We start from the raw sequence: 13151 nt of genomic DNA, 5'->3' as shown, positions 1-13151 counted from the left end.
TCAATCAGCTATTTGGTAACTGAACAAAATGACGTGCACCGTCCTGTTGATATAGACCTATTCTTCATGTGGAAATATAGATCTCATCTTCTTTATGTGAACCCATCAGAAGAAAAATAAAAATTTGTGAATTAATTGTAAAATCATCCTGACATTTTTCCATTGTCACTAATAATTACATTCCCTTACATTACGTTCCCCAAGCAGACACTCTTATCCAGAATGACTTATCTATATAAAAAATATATCTGTGGTTATTTAATGTTGTAAAAGTTTCATCCACAGCTTATAGGACAGTAAAAAAGCCATCTATACAAAAATGCCATGAAATGGCACTATTTTGTCTGTACAGCATAACATTCCACTGATACCATATATATATTGCCAGCATAGACACATTCACACATTTTTGAAAAGTGTCAGCAAAATGATGTTGAGGATCTGTGTGCTGTAATAATGTAAAAAAAAAAAAAAAAAGACTTGGAATTGCAAATCGTCTAAGTGCGAACTAATTATGGAAAAAAAGAGGAAAATACAATTATTTTCCTTTTCGCCAGTTAATAAAACTCTCCACTCTCATTAATCAGTTTCATTTCTGTTGATAATATGAAGTTAAAGGTCAGTGCAATCTCAGGAGTCATAGTCATGGTTTTCATGCACGGCTTGATTTACATGTGAAAAGTAGAAAACTGATTCATTAACAATGTTGATTGTTTTTCTGAGTGTTATAGATTAAAATGTAAACGAATGATGAGCATCTTTGATTATGTACTGAATATTCTTGCAATAGGCCAAGCATTAATATTAAGACACTGGAGCAATAGGAAAATTCTCATGCAAGTATATTTCAAATATATGCCATCATATCCATACATAAAAAAGGATGTTTTCTATTCCACAGCAGTAATTCTCAGGTCATTGGGATTTTTTTTCCTTCTTTTGAGAATAGCCAACTGATTGGACATCATGGAATGGTGAGTAGAAAAAATCACCCTAATCACAAGGCAGATAGAGATTGCACTTACTGTGTGAAGAGGTGAGAATAGGTATTGGTCAGAATGCTTGTGTTCAACTTGGAGATGTATTTGTGGGCAATATTCATGAAAATGGGGCATATTTTGGCAAGCAAGTGTCTTTCATGTTAATGGTGGACACCGGGAGCTGTTTGTACCAGTGTGAGTGCTTCCAAAGATTGCCAGGCAGATGGTGAAGTAGGCTGCCTCTCCGTAATGGCTGCATTAGTCTAGTGACAGGCAGCACTTTGCTGAAGGTCAACGCTCTGACGAAGAGCGCGATATCGCCAAGGTTGAGATGGTGCGATATCGACAAATGTCGTTTGAAGCGAAGTCGTCCCCTGCCCACCTGATGCGTCCCCTAGAGTGCTGTCCAGATAAAATGCGTAACAAAATTCCACTAAATGGGGTCTTTACACAGCACACAAAAAAAAAAAGACGTTTTGTCTTTGTGATTTTGTTTTTGCGAGTGGTTGCCTTGACTACTGAGGAGTTCTGGCTAAGAACTGGCACACCAAAAGAGATGAAATGAGCATGGCTTTTTTTAAAAAAATACAGCAAGGACTAACTTTACATTCACCTCAGGCTTTCTTCAAACTCCACCCCCCCCCCCCCCACCCCCCCCAATTTAAAATACTATCCACGGCTAACGCCACTGGGAGAATGAAGACATTCATTACGCCGCAGACGTGCTACAGTGACACTGGCGCGGTCATATATTAAACATGCCTTTGATGAAACGATGGTTTAATGACCTCCATTTCTCTGCGGAAAACGCGCGGCTCGTCGCATTTCTCTCGCCCCCTGCAGCACGCGCATCCTTAATTAAATCAGCGAGACGGACGGCGCGCCGGAACGCCGACCGAGAGAACACGGATCGCCGCTACGAAGGGCTCACGCCAAACCTGCTCGCCACGACTTCCTCCCGAGCATTTATCCTTTACGGATAATAGTCTTTATCCCCAGCAGAAAAATATATAAGTTATTTTGCACGTGTCTTTATATAAACGCGTTTGTATGTGTTACGCAAATGCACAGAAGTAAAGACTTCAAAGCGGATGCACGTGCAAAAAAAAAGCATACGCGATTAAAAAGAAAATATGCCCGAGACCAAACTGCTTGTGAAAAATACGTCGTTAGCAGGACGATTATAAGGTATGGCAAACGTGCTTTCGGTTTTCCCATTGTCCGTGACTCCAAAAGAGCTCTCTTGATGGATCACCCTCTTTTTAGCATGCTAGCACACCTTGGGACAAACCAGTGGTTGTCGCGGAGGTCGCTAGGAAGAAGGTGACAGATGGTCTGGCGTGCTCGGGAAAGGAAATTGTGAAACAGACACGTTAGAGGTCGGGCAATTTTGGCTATTCAATAGGCTCCCATTTTATATTCGCAAATATTCTTCCTGTTTAAAACAAAAAAATCTATATCTGTGCCATCCATGTCAGTATAGAGCTGGCTCACAGAGAGAAGCTAAAGCAACAATCACAGAAGGATCCGGGGTCAGCATACAGTATGCTCTCACAAACTGACTGGGACAAAGCCAAGCGTATGCCAACATTACAGACCCAGAGCTGTTCTCTGAGGAAGTGTAAGCCTGAGAGTCAGTTCTCTATTGTCTGGTTTATTGTGCCCAGACTGAACTTGCGGTGAGTAGGCTACCTTTTCCAGGACTTGCATCGAACCATAGCAACAGGAGTGTTGCTGTCAGATATAGAAACCTTTTTTTTTTTTTTTTTTTCCCTTGTTGATGAATGTGTGGAAATAGGAAGCTCCAGTACAAGTTTCTTCCAGGGAGAGACTCCTGAGTCACTTTAATTCCCTTCTGTGCCGAGCGGCCCAAAAGAGCAGAGATTTTGCTCTTTTTCGGGGGCGCTCGGGCGAGAACATCTGCTGTTTCAGGTTCCCCTGTCTCCTTGTGCCTTGTCCCTGCCACCTCAAACTCAGTTTCCAGCGTTTCAGCCCTCAGGAAGGGGGGATGGAGGGCCGGAGTCACACCCCGTCTTGCCTTTGGGCAGACGCGCGACCGACACCCTCCTTCCTCAGATCCGTTCTGTAAGAGCTCCCTTAAAGGAGGGCCCAACTCATCCTTTGTAACCCCAAAATCCGTGCAGCGCTAATCCAATGAAATCGTGTGAAATCTGCGCTGTGGGTGGCGGCACGGCCAGATCTCCGCCTCTCCTCGTCTTTCGAGCGTCGGCCTCCTGGTCGCGGGAAGCTTTTTCGCGAACGCGTTATCCTCGAGAGGGTTCTGCGTGCGTGGCAGTTATTTTTTGAATGAGAAAAGAGGTCTGTGAGCCTCTGGGTATGGCGGTCGCAACACTGACATATAGCGCGTTGTGGTCCATAGATTTCTGTGCAGAGCACAATGCCTTACATAGAGACTGTCAAGCAAGGTCAATATATATATATATATATATTTATTTTTTGCCACTTTAGTTTCCTTTACAAATCCCAAAGATGAGTATTTCCAGTCAGTATAGCAGTCATGGCAGATTTTTGTAAAAATGTCTACAGTGACTTTAACCATGTCTGACAGTTTGAGAAATTTAATTCTCTCAAGTGTCCATATTAACAATTAGCATTAATATGTCAGCAATATTAGGTGATAAAAAAAAAAAAACATATAAGAAAGGTTTTACATCTTTCAGATCATTTGGTAAAAATGCCTTCATGCTTTTCATTTTTGTACCCGGCTTTTTTGTTTGTCATGTCAATAAATTTATTTTCTTTTTCTCCCCCACTCACTCACAAGCTGAATGTCTTCGCTCTACCCAGTATCCATAATGGAGGTTTAGTCATGGCTTGTCTTTACAGAAAGGCATCATTATCAGTCAGGGAACAAGCTGTGCATGGTGGAGACATGTACCTATAAAACTCCCTCCTGTCTGTGTGCTGATAAATGCAAATTTCTCACGTGCTTCGGAAGGCGATACAGGCTCCATTATTATATATGAATGAAGCCATGTACTTAAGAAGGTTCATTGTGCTCAGTCCGCAGTATCAAGGAAAACACATCATCATCTGTTTATTTTTATTTTTATTCTTCAAAAATACAACAAAGGAAACCAGTTTTGCAGGATATAATTCTCACTGCGCAAGAATGTCTCATTGAAATTCTTTTAAACCCAGTGTTTAGCTCAGTTTCTGGAAAAATACAAAAGCCAGTTCCAATTCAGTTACGCTTCTATTGTAAAAATGGTGGAATTTGGGATGAGAAATCAGTTGCTATGAAACGTATTTCTTTTTATAACCTCACATTAGAGACATAACTAAGCCTTTGTGACTTTGTAGGTCTTTGAAATAACCTCAGACAGCTGAGATGCAATGGGAAATGTCATGCGATTGCTGGAAACATCTCTTAAGTAAGAAAATTGCTGTCCTTTATTAATACTACTTTCTTTTTCAAATGTGTATATGGCATACCATATATTATATATATATATATATATATATATATATATATAAGCCTAAAAATAATAGCCTGCCATTGTACTCTGGCCTTGGGCACATTAAAACATTAATGTTTAACATAGGAAATATGCCAATGCCATATTTAGTTCACGTGGACTCATGTAGACATGTAACACACATACTGTATGTACGATTGTAACTCCCTTATAGAGATGAAAACGCAGACGAAAAGACTTTCGACATATAAAGTGCATGCTTGAAAATTCACCTCTTTAAAGCTCCAGGGGACTGAACCCAGTTAGTATCACTAAAACATGAACGTGGGAGGAAACTCAGGAGAGAATAAAATGTGTTCCTTTCAGAGCAGTGTCTGTGGGATTAATTTTATCACGACTCCTGGTGGGTAATATTAGTGTCTGTAGCAGACTTGTGTACACTCTGAACTCTGCTAACCGTCCACCAATCGGATTGCTCGGGGACAGATCACATGACTAGCTCCTGAGATCGCCGCAGAGAGGGATCACACTTGTAGCACCAGGGCCATGATTCTGTGCTGTTCTTACAAGCACACCGTGTCCACTGTGGCCTGCAGATGCCAGCTTCAGAGTCAGACTAATATTTCAGAGGACCTGCGTGACCGAATTAATTATCTCTCTCCCTCTCCCCCTCCCCTTCCCTCTCTCTCTCTCTGTCACTTCCTTTCTCACAGGTGCTCCTCAAACCTTGAAAAAAAAAACACCTGGCTTGAATACCCGCAGAAGAGGGAACCGGTGGAGGCGAGAATTCAGAAGGTCTTTGTTTTTTTTTCTCCCCTGTCAGTGTACATACCTGATGAAATAAATCAACTGAACTCTTTGAAGGGCAGAGGGCATCTGGTTCACGTCCTAAGGAGCTGCCCTTTTTTTTGAACAGTTTATAAACGTGACTACTAATATTCAGGCAGTACGGATATCATGCCATAGAAATGAGAGTACCCAACAAATGAAGAACGGGGTGGGGGTGGGGGTAGGGGGGGAAATGGGGTTGTGGTGGTGGCATTGCCTGATTTTCCATATTTTCCAATTTCCTGTATTCTGTCAGGTAGAGGGCCAGCATCAGGGTCCCTTTTGGGGCGAAGGGGGGGGGGGGGGGATTCAGTAAACAAGGACTCTGAACCAATGGTAACGTGACCAATGAGAGGACTGCAGAGAGCTCAGATGGTGGCATGACAAGATTTTTTTTTTTTTTTTTTGTGTGGAGGTCCTTGTCGGACTCAGAAATTGGTTAAAAGGGTGTCGCTCGGCTGAGCGGCTGCTCTAGGGAACAGGTTGATGGACGGCTGTGGCCACTTTGTGTTGGGTGGGGGCTGGAAGGGGGGGTGGGGGGGTTTGCCAGGGGGACAGGAGGTGGTGGCTGACGTCTGGCAGGACAGCTCTGGAGCCCTGGGGCTGTGAATTTGAAAAAATGCCACATGTGCTAAATACTTCCTGGTGCCCCTCTCTTTTTTTTTTCCAGGATTGAAAATAAGCTTTTTAACAGCTTGTTAATGCAGCGTCTGAGATGCATTAGCATTTTGTTAAGTAAATACATGTGCTATGTGGAAAGTGCTAGAACAAACTATTAGCGATGTAATATTTTCGCAATACGGTTTTGAGTTCAACATTCCCTTCTGATGAATTAACCCCTCTTAGAGCATTACTCTCGCCCTGCTTATAAAATGTATATGAGTCTGACTTTAAAATGTAATCGGCCTGCAGGGAAGTAACTGCCACATGTTGTAAAAAAAAAAGGAGGCGATAATCTTTCTGAATTAATTTAGGAAATGATATGAAAAGCAGACTAGTAGTGCTTTATGTCCTAGTCTTCCTCCACTGCCTGTTCTGCTAATGTTGCATAGCTTAAGCTCTGCCCTTTCGAAACGTGAAGCTGACAGCTTTTCTTGCAAAACAGACATCTTCCATCATTCTTTAACACCCAGCAGTTGGCTTCCTTTACAGGATATCAATGGGATATATCCTTTCTTAACTTCCACGTCCAACCTTCTTTGCACCAGAAATGGGGAGCATTCAGGATATTTATATCCTCACTTCAGGAAAAAAAAAAATTAAGGAGATCCAATCAGCAATTACTACACTGGGCAGTACTGTATGCAGTACGGTACTATGTATATTATGTCCACACTGATCAAGGGATCAATCGGAAACTTGTAGTGACCACACCAAATCTGCTCATTTTAATTTAGTGTACATGAGTGGTATGGTTGGCTTCTCATGTTAAACTGAATTTCTGCAAAGATGCATGAATTAAAATGTATGTTATTACCACAAATTTGTAGGCTTTCTTGTTATCATGCATTCGTTTTCTCAGGGCTTGTGATAGTGATGCCATGTTGTACACAGTGGTCATGTGATTACTTTCATACTAATACTAAAATACTAATACTTCTATGCTAAAAAACAAACAAACAAACAAACGGCTGAGGTCATGAATGGTACAGTATTTCTGATCTTCTGACTGTGGAAAAGGTTTGTCTTTTCTATTTCTATACAGCACGCTGCAGTCAAGTTTGTGTTTTTGGCTTATAAGACGTGTGTATGGCTTTTACTTGATACTTAGTAGTTTGGGGTGTTTGTTTAGGGAAAATCCTTCACTGTAGAATTGTGATAAGTGAGCAGGGTTACAATTGCTTTTGAGGGTCAGCGAGACCATTCATAACATCTGTAAATATATATTTGGGGTGGTAGTTGGTGGTAGTATTGCTTTTTTGATGAAAAGCAATGATTCACCCATAGGGTTCTTTGTATTGGAAATTAAATTAGATGAGTCTGTTCTATTGCACCACTAGTGAATCACAGGCATAATCATTTCATACTAGACAGTTTTTTTAATCAAGATCACTGTAATGAAAAAGCAAGAATCAGTGTGAGGATGATGCCCAGACAAGGTGCTTATATATACGTTGTACAGATGGATTGCAGCGTTGAGTTCCTGCTCATTCGCAAGGCGAAATGCCAGAAGAAAAAGCTTTTGCGGTATACATCTTACCTGTGATAAGAACAAAAAGAGATTCTCCTGCAGAAGATGGATGCCACTATTTATAAATCCTGTTGACATTCCTGAATTAATGGGACTGCTCCACTTGTTGTCATAGCAATACAAGGCAATCTGCTCATCTCTGAATTTCAATGTTTTTGATTAAATCTGTTCATTTCACTGACTAGTAGAATGATGCAAGTAATATATTTCTGGCAAAGAATTATTACTAGTACTATTAATTTATTTATTTGGTAAACATCAAATCACAGATGGCATATAACGCATTATAGCATATAAATATGGAGTAGTGTACGAAATGGAAATGTATAAAACATTATGTACACAAAACTGCTAAATGTGTATATAATAATGTCTTCAATGCAACAAGCCTATGAATACCATAATAATTAATGTGGAGCAGTGGCTTGGTTGTAGCCAGATACAAGCTTATGTGATGGAGATATTTATAACAGTGTATTTGTAGGTACGTGCATATTCTGTATTTATATTTATAGACTTGGAAAGGTTGGCTCTGCTGATGGGTGGTTGAAAATATCAGCAAGACACACCGACACCCACGCAGAAGCCTGTTTACTGGAGGGAGAAAATAATATTTGCTAAATATTTTATTTGAATTCAATCTGAATTTCAGCGGTTTGGACCCTCTTGGGTAGGCATGTTTGGCCAGGGGAAGCATGTGTGGTGCAAGAACTGTAATGGGCTAAGCAGGGATGCTGCCAGAGATTTTAGGCTCCATGAAAAGATCTCTTTGGCACTGAATATCGAGGGACAATTCAGTTAAGTTGGGGAAGCATTCTCATTTTTAATCTCACCTTATCGACCTAAATTAAATCAAATTAAAGTCAACCATCCTTGTACAGGCAATATATCAAAGTTTCAAAAAAGTGAAACATTCCAGAAGAATGTTTTTGAAAAAAAAAAATTCTCTGTAACATATTTTAGTAGAGAAGGCATAATAGAAATCTCATTTAAAAACATGCGGAATAAATGTTAAGGTTGATTTGAAGCAATTCCCTTTAATTGATTGTTATTGTTGCAAGTGTGTAATGAGAATTCCACAGTTGTTTTTTCCGTGGTTTTTTAACCTTTTGATATTTATCTTTGTAATTATGATCTCGCAAATATAGAAAATGCCCCTGAACCCTACCAATGTGCGGTTGATATTTTGCGAAAACCAATATTACAACAATTACTCAAAGGTTTACACTGTGAATATAAATGATTTTATGACATTATTACATAATGGTTTGGAGAAATGTAAAATTAATGGAACTGCTCGAGACTTTTGGGAACAATACAGGGCCATAATTGATTAATGACAGTTTCTATGAATTGGACATGTTTACTTTTTTAAAAAAATGAGCTTATTTGAAATTTAGAAAACTTTTGCCCTTTGAACAAACATTGGGCTTATCTGAAAGTCAAATAAGTGCAGTCTGTTTGCGATTAAACAAAATGTAATTATGCAAAATTGTCCATTCTTGTCCAGTTATTGTCAATGTGGATACTGAATAATCAAGAGGCTATAAATTGTTTATTGTATTATGATTAAGTGCAGACAGTGAATGTTCAGAGTAAAGTCATCTCCATCAGAGTTTAAAAGGGTTCGAATGCACTCTCAGAGTTAAATGCATTAGCACTGAACCTGTTGCTATGTTGCAGCCTGTGAAAAGAACAAAGGCACGGGGAGGGACACAACATGTGAATTTTTTCTCAGAAAAGATGTATGTACTCCATGCCCTTCATGCAGTTCCATACGGTGCTTATGACTCAGTGTTAGCCTTGCTCAGTAACACGTTTTTATTAGCCTGGGTGATGTGACTTTGAATATCTCACCACCTGTTATTATGACATCAGTTGTACTCGAAAATCAATCTTTTAATAAAACAATATATATTGATGGCAAATGATGTTCCTTCAACAATTCCAAGAGCTTATGTGAATAAGCAAAATGTATCTTAACCAACACCAATATGTAGCACCCGCCTAGATGATATTCTAGGTAAATTAGACTTTGAGTGATGTGAATAGTGCTTTTATATTATTGTACAAACTTATAATAATACCTTCCTGAAACTTCTTTGAGAGACGGACAGAATGCCATTTTAAAAAATGGTCAGAGCCAGATACTTCCTACAATCCCCTATCCATGTGCGTCTCTAAACAGAAATAGTGCTGGAAACAGAAGTGGTTTAAGCTGAGATTCCCCGTATATGACAGATGCCTGAAAGGACAATGTGCTGTGTTACTCTGACCTTTATCATGATCCTCCAATTACTGTACACTAATAAGGAGAAAAGGGCTATCTATTCCTGTTGCTGATTAAAAAAAGAACAGAAGCTGATTTCTTTTTAAATTTGGTGACTGTGTGCCCTCGAAGGCTTGGAAGATGGAAACTCTGTCACTCATCTTAAAGGTCAGAGCTAACATTAAAAAGCCCAGGCAGTGGAAGAAAGTTTCATTAGGTCAGATTTATCCCACAGTCCTCAAGTTCCTTTGGTGTCTACGTTAATCTCTGATTTATATTCCCCCCTTCAAGAGCAATTTTGTGAAACCACTGACTTCAGGGTTCAATCCAAACCACTTTTTTGGGCTCTCTCTGGCAATACATTTTCTGAAAACTTAAAAAAGAAAGAAAACGAAGTAATTAATTCTGCTTGTTTCCACTAACCAGTTTTGAATGCTCTTGATTGGCAGGAGTTTATTTCATTTTTTCAAATTCAGTTTGGTAGACATTAATGTATAGTGTCAAGAATGGTGACAGATGATTATGTAATGAAATGAAAGTCTACATAACAAGATTTTAACACCAGAAATGAGACAATAGTATATTAAAAATGATATTGAACACTGTCAGTATTATTCGTCCAACTGAAGAACCCCCATACAAATACTGTTTGGCAATGATATTTATATTTTCTGAATGTGCATTAATAAAATAATAGTTTCAATGATGCATGGAATATTTGAAAATTGAAGCCATCAATTTGAGTTTTAGAATATGTCTTTCTCTTAGGGTTATCTACATTTAAAATGTAGCTAAATGCCACACAGAAGCCCATGAAAGGCAAATATTTATGCAGGCGAAAGGAATAAACTACTTGAGAATGAAACATAATTTAATAAAATTGAATATTTCTTACTCTGTGTGTTTCTCCCAAGTATGAATCTGCTACCTATACAGCAGAAAGAATTGTCAAATAGTTCAACAAAAAGTATAAAAAAAAACAAAAACTAACAAACAAAAAAAAACAACAACTGCAAACTTAAAGAAAATCCTAATGTCAAGGAGGAACATTGGACCCTGAGGGTAGGCATCAGAAGATACAAGGATTCCTTGTCAAAAAAAGTTTGTTAAAACTTAACTTTTTTTTCTTTTGTTCAGAAGAATAAAATATTCTTGATAGCTATAGCAAGTAGACTTTTCCTTTTCTTAAATAATCTGTATTATTTAAGCCTCATTTAAGAGTTTGCCAATGTCCATGCATGTGTCTCAGAGTTATCAGCCATGTTGAGGAACAGAGGTAGATAGTAAGTTGACCTTCCATAACCATGATTTAAAAAAAAAAAAATCTGAGGCCTGGGTAGGGATTAAGGGATGGGATCTGATTATTTCAACCATCTTAAAACTGATGCAGTGTGTTAGAGAATACTCTTACACCAACACCGCAGATTTGGGCTCTCCATGTGTAAGGGTATTTTCTTACATCAAACACCACAGATAGTATGGGCTCTCTATGTGTAAGGGTATTTTTTTTACACCGAACACCACAGATATAATGGGCTCTCCATGTGTAAAAGTATATTCTTACATCAAACACCACAGATAGCTCCTCAGATTGTGGATATATAAAATAATAATAAAACATAACCTCACATAGAAATGGAGACTTTCACTCACCTGTTTATGACAGATGATAATCCCACCTCATGGATGCAGTTGGCTTGTTTCATACTTCTCCACAATGGATTTTTAAAATTTTTTAAATGGGATGCTTGGGGAGTCTTCTTGCGCACAATACCCTTACAGCACACATAGCCTGCGTTTGGACACAGAGGACAGGACAGGGAAGTGGTTGCCTTTTGTGTTCATTTTACTCCACAAGCTTCCACCTTTTCCTTTTTTTTTTTACAGTGGTGTTTTCAACCTTTTCAAAATAGACAATTTAAAAGAAATACTTTACACTTACCAAAAAAAAAAAAAAGAAAAGAAAGAAAATTGCAAAAAAATCAAAAAAAAAAAAAACAAAACAAATCAAAATGTATTTTTAAAAAAGCCATTAAATCAATGTAAGGGATAAGTAGCAAATCAAAACAAAGAAAACAGTAAAAAAGTGAAAATTCATGCCATGATCGTATGAACGCTCCCCGGCTGTTCTTATATAAATCGTTTGACGCTGAATGTTATTCTGGGGACTCCCCATTGCACGTCTTCCAGTTTAAAGTACCACCAACATTGTTTTCTGCAAACATAAAGGCAATCATGGTGACTGTAATATTGAAACTGCTTGATTAATGCTGAGGAGTATAATTCCAAGCTAAATTACAAAGCAGAGATATTGTAATCTTTCTTCCTCATTACCTCCCTGAAAAAAACAAAAACAAACAAGCTAACATTTTATTGTTTAATCTGTTCTATTTTAGAATATAAAAAGAGGAAGCAGACACTCTACCAGTGTTCCAGAGTTCAGCAATAAGGGAGGTAAACTAGACATTTTAATCTGATTACATAATGAAATGTATTCCCTAGTTCATTATTAATGAGGATTAAAAAGGACACATTATCAAGGATTTAATCTGTGTTTGTAAATTAATTTCACGCAACGCATGAACATAATGCCAGAATATCGTGTAAAAAGAAGGTAAACAGTGGAGTAAGTTGCCCATGATGAACTTTCTGACTTTGTTTACACAATTAATCTTTTCATTTTTTTCATGTATATTTTCAATGATATTTTGTGGTTTGGAAACACAGGGATACTCTCACTGTCTGTGTGGTGCCTTAGTCCTCTTTAAACAGTGTGGCTGTGTTCCTACAGCACGATTATTAAAAGTGAATTTATTCATGATTCAAAGGATTGTTTTTCTGCCTCTCTCTTCAATGTCTTGGAACACCAGAGGATATTATGTCTATAAATACAGTAGCATAAAATAAACCTTGAAAAACAAAAACACAATTCACAATTAGATGACTCTCTTTTTTTGAAAACATCAAAAGATCAGATGAAACAAATCGTTTTGTTTCTATTTTAAAGCTCAATAATAATGTTTTATTATGACAAATGAGCATCAATTATGTGACCATAAACGACTGATACTTTGAAAACACAGTTAAGCTAAATCAAGGAATTCTATATAAGAATCTGTATTGACCCCTAAGCAAATGAAAGTGGTCATTTTGAAATAAAAAATAAAAGTAATAATAATAACAACTTGTCTTTGCCACATTTACAGCTTTGCAGACCTAGTCCCATACCAAAAGGTATAAATATTATCCCTAACCTCCAAAAAGAGACAGACAGACACTTGCAAAGCAATTGCAATATTTTTTAAAAAATTAAATAAAACAAAAAACAAGTAAATCAACAAATATGTATTAATAAATTTAGTACTTACACAATATATACATGCCTTGTGCGAAAAATGTCTTTATCACATTCTTTTTTTAAAATATGAGTGATGGAAAATGGA

Source organism: Anguilla rostrata, chromosome 12 (assembly GCF_018555375.3).
Source record: "Anguilla rostrata isolate EN2019 chromosome 12, ASM1855537v3, whole genome shotgun sequence".
NCBI classification, from domain to species: domain Eukaryota; kingdom Metazoa; phylum Chordata; class Actinopteri; order Anguilliformes; family Anguillidae; genus Anguilla; species Anguilla rostrata.
This window is presented reverse-complemented; position numbering follows the sequence as displayed.